This window comes from Pezoporus occidentalis, unplaced genomic scaffold (genome assembly GCF_034315485.1).
Source record: "Pezoporus occidentalis ecotype Australia unplaced genomic scaffold, CSIRO_AGI_Poc_V1 ctg63, whole genome shotgun sequence".
In the NCBI taxonomy this organism is placed as follows: domain Eukaryota; kingdom Metazoa; phylum Chordata; class Aves; order Psittaciformes; family Psittacidae; genus Pezoporus; species Pezoporus occidentalis.
In genome coordinates this window covers 3,587,496-3,595,905 of record NW_026915977.1, presented here as the reverse complement: position 1 = coordinate 3,595,905, position 8,410 = coordinate 3,587,496, and the positions used below count along the sequence as shown (strand labels likewise).

General features: G+C 51.1%; 1 long non-coding RNA gene across 1 annotated transcript; it reads right to left on the bottom strand.

Moving 5' to 3' along the window:
* Nucleotides 1-1,847: 1,847 nt before the first annotated feature.
* LOC134174765 (uncharacterized) lies at nt 1,848-6,303 on the bottom strand. Its single transcript, XR_009968766.1, has 3 exons — nt 6,014-6,303; nt 3,269-3,897; nt 1,848-2,746 (listed from the first exon to the last, which is right to left on the bottom strand). It is a non-coding gene; the product is annotated as an uncharacterized LOC134174765 (long non-coding RNA).
* Between the last annotated feature and the right edge of the window lie 2,107 nt (nt 6,304-8,410).

Below are 8,410 nucleotides of genomic sequence, written 5' to 3'. Positions count from 1 at the left end.
CAGGGACCCTGCTGCCCTCCACTGTTTCCTGCTAATACAAGCCTGAAAGGTCCCTGCTGATCCCACTAAATTGTCTTTTACACCACAGGTGACCAAAAATCTGTGAGACAGGGAAACTCTTTGGAAATAAACCCAGGAATCTCTTTGTTTTTTTTTCTACCCCAGTGACAATGAAAACAATGGAAAGAAACTCCCCTCCTGCACCAGGGGCCCTGGGGGATGCCCTGCCTGAGGCTGGTCTCTCCCTTGCCATGCCCTGCCTCCATGTGAAAGCTGGCAGCCTGGGAATGTCTCAGGGATCGATCGGTGATGCACTTTTCCAGCCCGGTCCAGCGCCCATCCCCAAGGTCATGGTGATTTTCCGGTCGCCGTAGCAACTTGTGGTGTTTGATGCCAGTTTTACCGAGATGAAGGGAGCAAAGCTGAGAGCAAGGAAGTGACAGAGAACATGTAGAGCTGGCAAGGAGCGGAACATCAACACTGTTCTCCAGCCCAGAAAAAGGAGAACAGGGGCAAAAAGAGGGGAGTGGAGGAAAGGGAGGATTTATTGCCCCTTCACACAGCCTGACCGTCAGCACTGAGCATCTTAGGCTCCAAAAGCCGAAAACAAAGGGTGGGAGGAAAAGGAACTTGTGTCTTGATAAACACAAGGTTGAGAAGGTGATAGGTCGAGGGATTTGGGCTCCAAGAACTTTCTCAAACCATAAATTTTCAATAGTACTGCTGAAGTCAGGAAACCTGAGCTGGCTTTTGGAGATGGATTATCTTGGAAGCAGACAGGGTCAGTTCTTGGCCTCCTCCCCTATTCCCACCTTGTCTTTGTTATGGCCATGGTCTATGCTTGCACCCGTTGAGTGTGCGCCTGCACCCAGGTGCTTGGATGGGTTTGGGACGTGCTGGGGCTGCAGCTCCAGGCCCTGGCTCAGCCTCAGCCAGATGCTGTCCCTGAAATCTATGCAGCCTCTGCCTCTTGGAGCAGAGATTTCTAAACCAAGAGAGCTTTTTTCCTGGTTTCTTTTAAACCAGAAGAGGTAGCTGTGATCATCCAATGAGCAAAGCAAGCCCTTAAAGCTTGACTGAGACATTTGAACCGGAGTGTACTGGGATGTCAGCCGGAGGAGGTAGTCCAGCTGAGGCTCAGAGGCGTGTTGGGGCCCTGCAATAGCACAATGACCCCATTGCTGTGATGTCCCCACTGCGGCCAGGCGCAGCCCTGCCCCAAACATTCTGAGGTTGGTAATAAGTTGAGAGACAACAGTGCGTTCTTTTCTTTTGCCGTGGTGCAGCACTGGGTAGTGGCAGGACATTGTGCTACACCCAGGCCAGGAGCAGGGAAAACAAACATCAGCTGATTGTCTGAGTCCTTCTGATTGCTCAGTAACGTGGCACTGGGGGAAAATTCCAGCTCTGATGCCTCCAGTCTCGCAGCTGAATGATGGCCCAGCCTCACCGGTACCTCCACTGCTTCCCTTACAGCTGCTGGTGGTTGGGGAGGGAGTTACAGCAGTAGGTGACACCATCTCCTTGTGCAGGGGACACAGTGAGTGCCATTCCCGTGTGCAGCAGCAAGCAGTTGAAACACTTGCCTTGAACAAACTGTGCCGGATCTGCGTGGGGAATGCCGCTCCTTCCACACCAGCGTGCCAGGATGGGGCCCTTGGATGTGGGCTGGGCTGGGAAAATCTCCACTTGGCTCTTTAATTGCCCCGAGTGTAAAGCCTCTCCTGGATGCTTTGCTCAGAAGTGGTTTGAGCCATGGCCAGCAGCCCCCATCTCCTCCTGGAGCAGAGGTGGCTCGGGAGGTGCTGGAGTCCAGGAGGAGCATTGGGAGGGAGAGGCTGTTCTCTCTGGGAACAGGAGCTGAAGAAGGGAGGTGCAGCCCGGCGGTGGGAGCCTGTGCTGGGAACCAGCAGCGCTGGGTTTATCATCAGTTTGACGACTCTCTCAGTGACCTAAGGGAGGGGAAACCGTGCTCGTCCATCAGCCGCTGTCGGTGCAGCAATGGGTCTGACATTGGCAGCTCCTGAGAGGTGCTGGGCAAGTCAACCGCATGCTCTTGCAGGCTGAGCGTTCCTTAAACACTGATCAGGTCGGGGTGAAAAGTCCCCTTCATGCTTCCTGCAGTTTGTTTCCCTGTGTTTCATGTCCCTTTTTGCATTTGCTTTCTGCGGCTGCTTGACAGCGAGTTCTTTGGCAGAAGCACGCACGGAAACAGCTCATATAAAATGTAATCTGGCCCAAGAACTAGTTATTGAAATTATTTGATGAATAATTTAGGATAACAATTAAAGTCAAAAAATTCACAAATAGCTCATGAGCAATTCATGAACCGGAAGAGAGGCTAAAGTTTGCCTGATAAGTGCTTTGCTACCAATTAGTCACAGACGCCTGGCCCTGAGCCGGGCTGGTCTGGAGAAGGGAAGGCTGCGGCTGCACCCACGCAGTCCCGGCGCTGGGCGGTTGTGGGATGCCCTGTCCTGGGGACATGGAGATGTAGGCACAGAGGCATGATGACGTGGGTGACCTCCCGGGAGAGGGATAACTGCTGAACTCATTGGGAAATGTGGCTTTGGCTGTCCTGAAACGGTGTGAGTTTGCCAAACACAGCTTGAGCCTGTCAGGAGAGCTCTAGGGGTGTGCAGAGCGTGGCTGGTGGTAAAGACACTTGACCCAGCACTGGAGGATCATGTCTGGATCCTTCTTTCACCAGAGGAAATGTCCAACCGAGCTTAAAATACCCCCAAAACTGAACATAGATGTCAGATGGAAGATTTTCCTGGAGCAGGGAGATCCGGCCCTGATGTTCAGGTCCCAGTGTCCTCCTGGGCTGTTTCAGCCAGGCACTCCTGCCTTTACCAGCTCTCCTGCTGCCTACCCTGGTCCCCAGGCAGCAAACACTGCAGCAGTAACAAAATTAAGTTTTATTTGAGCTGAAATGAACTGTTTCCTGGCTGCTGAAATGAACCATTCTCCCTCTCCCCAACCCCATGTTCTTTTCAGATCAAACAAAATGCTTTGCTCAAAATGAAACAAAATGTTTCAATTCCCTTTTGGGTCATTTCTAGCAAAAAAAAACAAGGGAAGGACCAGTGAGCTAGCAGCCTGATGAAGAGGTTCAGTGTTCTCACTTGGTGCTTGTTCCAGGGAGTTTGTGTCTCCCTTGCTGGGAGCAAGGCAGGAACGGGTGGCCCAGAGGTGCAGAGAGGGATGAGGTCTACCCCAGTCCCCCCTACTGCAAACCTCCCACTGAGCCCGAGTCTCCCCATACCTTCACAGCAGGGATGGGTGATGTGGGGTGTCCTGAGAAACCCAGCAAAGATCCCTCCTGTAGGGACATCTTAGCTCCTGCTGCCACTCCATTGGAGGATGCCTGTCTGGGGCAGTTTTACTATTATATCCCCTAATAAGCAGAAAGTTAAAGACTGGGGCCACATAAATCTCTGCCAGATGTCTTTGTTACAATTCAGGCAGAAGAAGAGGGGGAGAATAGGCAATTAATTAGCTGACAGTGCAGGAAGTGCAGCAGTTGTGAGTGTGACTGTGTCCCCAGGTACAGCAGAGCCCTTGCAGGGGTCAGGATGCCACAACAAGACCTGGGACTGTCCCAGAAGTCATAGGGGTCCAAGGCCATCCCTTCTCCTCCAGCGCAAGTACCAATACCTCTGCTTGGTCCTCAGCGCTTTCCTGCTCCCCCAGTTCCATGGATGGGATCTGTTGCAGTGGCAGGAGATGGTGCTGCCGTGCCTTAGTTTCCCCAGCTTTGAAATGCAGATGGTAACAGGCTGGTGTTCAGATGATGCTGTCAATAGAGTCAGTGTTCAGCAGAAAGCATTGTGTCCAAAACATATTTTCTGAGAGCATGCTGATAGCTGGCCTTTTAGCAGAAGATTCTGAGAGCTGTTTAAAGTGAAAGTAGAAGACATTGGTTCAGCTTTCCCAGCTTTCTCTGCTAGATTCTCACCCTCTCAGGAACAGAAACCTTTAATGAGCTTTTTGTTTTCCAAACTATTTCAAGGGGTTATTTTTGTCTCATGGGATTAAAAAAAAACCAAAAACGAAACAAAACACAAAAAAAAAAGCCAAAAACAAATTACTCCCCCCGCCCCAACCAAACCAAAACAAAGAAAATGTGAAACTTTGGAATTTCCCAGTGAAGAGAAACCCCATTTCTAGCGCAGCATCCCTCACTGGTGTTCAGAGAGTACTATCCCACGCAGTGAAGGTGCTGAGGCTGGTGAGAAGGAAGATGCCCACCTTGGCAATGCCTCTGGAAGTGAATGGGTCAACTCTGATAATGACCCCGTTTGTTTTCCCCTTTTATGGCATCACATTTTGCACTACAGAGAAATCACAGAATTCAGATGGTGAGGGCCAAGAGCTGCCCCCTTTGCGATGCCCCCTTTGTGGCTGCTGCAGTGTTGGGCACAGAGATGGGGTTTAGGGGTTGGGCAGCCCTTCTTCCCCATCCCCGCACCCCTTCCAGACCCGAGGAGGTGGGCACAGGGTCCAGCTGGCGCATTCACAGGCATTTCCAGGGTGAGGGTTTATGTAGATTTATGTTAAAATATTCCTGCGTCTTCACTGCACGTTTATTTTTATTGATTTGCAAATGCAAACCTTTGTTCTGCACGCAGTCCGCGAGCCTGATGGCATGTCAGTAACTTCAGATTGAACATTTTAATATCCCTTTCCTCTCTTGTCCCCCACCCCCACTGCACACTCTCCCCACCCTTCCCCCAGGCAGCTCAGCCTGGCACTAGAGAAATGTGACACGGTCCCCATTCCCTGCATCCCTATCCCTTCATCCCCATCCCTTCATCTCCGTCCCCATCCCTGCATCCCCAGCACTGCTTCCCAAGTTCAGACCAACATCTTGCTGCCTTTTCATGGAAGGGGCTGAGCACAGACAGAGAGAAAATTTTAACACTCCCCCCTCTTCCCTCGCTGCTTCCCTGGTGTTGGCTCAGCCGGCTTTCCGCCTGTCACTTTAAATGGATGTATTTAAAGCAAATGCAGAAATTGCCATTCAGTGCGAGGCTTGTAATAAAGACGATGTCTCCATTTCCAATATGTATTTATATGTAGTTTGGGTTTTGTCTGGGGGGGGGACGCGGGGAAAGTCACAGGAAACGCCAAGCGTTGACATGTCTGTGATAGAAAATAGCTCTGTGCTCCTCCTGCGCGGTGCGTGGTGTTTTCCAAAGTGACATTAAACTGAAGGGAACCTGTGGCAGCACTTCTGCTCGGGGCTGTGTGGCAGCAGCCACCTCTCTCTGTGCAGCAGGAGGCATGGACCTCTGCAACTGAGGGCATATGGGGCCGGTGGGAAGCAGTGTGCTGGGCAGGGATGCTCATGGGCCCTCGGTGGGCAGCATGGACTGGCCCCAGCCCTGGCCCCTCGCATGCACCCCATGCCCTGTCTTAGGGTTGGTCCTTACCAGGGCGGCCCTGCTTCACCCCAAGAAGAAAATGGGGAGCACTCAGACATCACACTGCAACAGATTGACTCACAAGGAAAGATTTCAAGAGCTAAATCTGTCTGTCTTGGCAAGCCACAGCTGTGAGAGAAGGAGAGATGAAAGGATGCTCTGTACAACGTGGAGGGTGCAAGCACCAAGCAGGGAGCAGGAACACTGTGCAAGGCTGAGGGATATGCCTAGGAAAGGGAAAACAGGCTGGACGGAACACTGGAACAGGCTGCCCAGGGAGGTTGTGGAGTCTCCTTCCCTGGAGACATTCAAAGCCCGCCTGGACACATTCCTGTGTAACGTTATCTAGGTGTTCCTGCTCTGGCAGGGGGATTGGACTAGATGATCTTTTGAGGTCCCTTCCAATCTCCAGCATACTGTGATACTGTGATAATGGGGAAGAAGCTTCCTGGCATGTAGGAGCTTCCTGCAAACCTCATCTCCCCTTCACACCTAGGGGCCCTAACCCCAGGAATGGCACCTTTATGTTGAGAGTCCTTCCCTCCCTGCCATCCCTCAGGCTGCTTTCAGGGACACTGTCTCACCTCTGTGATTACAAGCAGCCAACCCCATGAGTTCCTTCTTCCCCAGTACCAGACTGCACACCATCACACAGACTCAGCTCTCCAGGTTCACTTCTGCCGTAAATGCAGCAGGTAAAAACATTCCTCTCCACCTCATGCCCCCTGTGCCAGAGCTGGAGCCCTGTCTGCAGGGCAGCTTTGCCCTGCCTTAGCCCCTCGCACTGCACTACTGAAGCTGGGTTTATATTTAATCAGCCTGTTTGCTGTGGCTCCGTCTTCTGAGCGCCCGAGTCATCAAAGCTCCTCCGGCAGCCTGGACGCATCCATTTAATGGACTGCTACGAGACACATCCTTACTTCATTACTTCATTATTTACAGGAGGAAGCTTTTATGCCGGGGCCAGCAGCATCCCCGTCGGAGTCTGATGGAGCTGCTGAGGGGAGGGCAGACCCAGAGACACAAGAGGCACAAGAACCCCAAAACCCTGGATTACAAAGCCATTAGCTCATTGTTCTTAGCAACTTAAAATGAAAGGATTTAAATCCTGAACGTCAAACTCCCAGTTTTTCTTTTTGCGTTTGCCCAATTGCTCTGTTTGTTCCAGAGTAAAGCTGTTGCAGTGGTCAGAGCTGGCTCTGCTTTTGCACCATCTAAGAAGAGGGAAAACTCAATGTCTGCTAAGGAGGAGCAGGGCAGAAGAGTGATTCTGACCTCTTGAGATGCCCATTAGTTGTTGGATTTTCTGCACCTTCCCTGATGCTTGCAGTAGGCACTGGGGCCCCTCATTCAGTGCATGGGTTACGGGAGGGCCCTGGGTTAGTGGTAGGCATTTCATCACAAGGAATGGAGCCCTTACAGCCCCAGCTGGGCTGGGAACAGGCACACCAAACTGGGCCAGGAAGGCCAGGGGCTTCTCCCCTGTTGTCCAAAATCCAGCCTTATCCTTCTGCTGGTCCCTGGAGCTTACCCATCTCTGCAGCTCTCCTGACGGAGACATGATACTTGAGAGTCCAGACAAATGGGGCTCTGGGACCAGCCTGCAGGAGATCTCTGAGACAACCAGTGAAACAGGATATTCTGAAGAACCGGATCATTTTATGACCATTAATAACATTTACAGCTACTGAACATTATCCAGTTTTACAGGAATAGCAAGACCTGATGCTGCAGCACTGAGGTTGGCTGTAGCAGTTGTGGGGAGGAGCCCCTTACTCCTCATGTTGTAACACAGGGTATTTGGCCAGGTACAGCTGGCTGACCTCCTCCTCGGAAGCAGGAGTCGCTGGGGACACAGCACATGCTACATGAGCCAAAGGATGCTGCCAGGAAACCAGGCTTGAGCAAAGCAGGGCTGTGCTCTGCTGTGCAGGGAGAAGGGATGCTCAGCCTCCAGGTCTTCTCCTGACATGCTAAAGGGGAGGGGGTGCAATGGTATTTTGCAGTCAAACTCACTGCTAGCAGAATTAAAGCTATGCTCCCTTGGCTGGTTCTATCAAACCCTCTTCTCTGTCTGTATCCATATATCTATCTCTGCACACATACACACCGTTCATCACACTCAGATCCAAGTGACCTGGAGTAGCACAGTACAAACAGTGTAGATCCTATGTAAACAGAGGTTACATATATTTTCCTCATTTATTCCTTGCCGACAGAAAAGCGGCCTCTTTCACAAGGAAAAATAAACCAACACAATGGCAGTCCTGAGTTCAGCAAGTGTTCCCTAGCAGATTTTAACCATGTTAAGCTAGGTGGTTGTAAACAGACTGACAGCACGCCTCCCAACCTTTGAAATTCCTTGCAGTCAGTTTCCTGTCTCAAATTCACACCATCACTTTTCCACCAGGGCCTTAAATTAATGCCCGGCTGGGGTGCGTAATTACCAGCTCCCTAATGGTCCAAAACATCCTGAAGGGCTGAAGTTTCTTTTTTGATTTGTGGCTCTGAGTTGGAGTTGTAATTACCAAATTGATTTTAAATGCAGGCTCCGTTGACAGACTATTGGCAAAAGGCATCTCTGAGTCTTCAGCCATTCATAAAAAGAAAAAAATAGAGGAAGCCCTTGATGAATATACCTTGATCTGCAGCTGCTGTTTATTTAATACAATTTATGGGCAATGGTATTAGGTTTTATCAGGGAGCTGCAGCTTTGGAAGCCCTGCTTTGGCAGGAGCGGTTGAGCTGAAAAGTTGGGTCATAGATATGAGCTGCTGGAATTGTTTTTTCACATGGCAACCCCTCTCCTCGGTTCAGCTCGGCTCGGCTCTCCTCCTCACCCTTGCTGTTCTGCAGCTTGGACATCATGGCAAGCTCAGTGCAAGGGGAAGGGGCTCTCAGGCTGCCCGACCACGTGCAGGTAGATGAGAAGCATCCAAATATCCATCAAAGTCCAGAGGCAGCACATTTTGTAGGTGCTG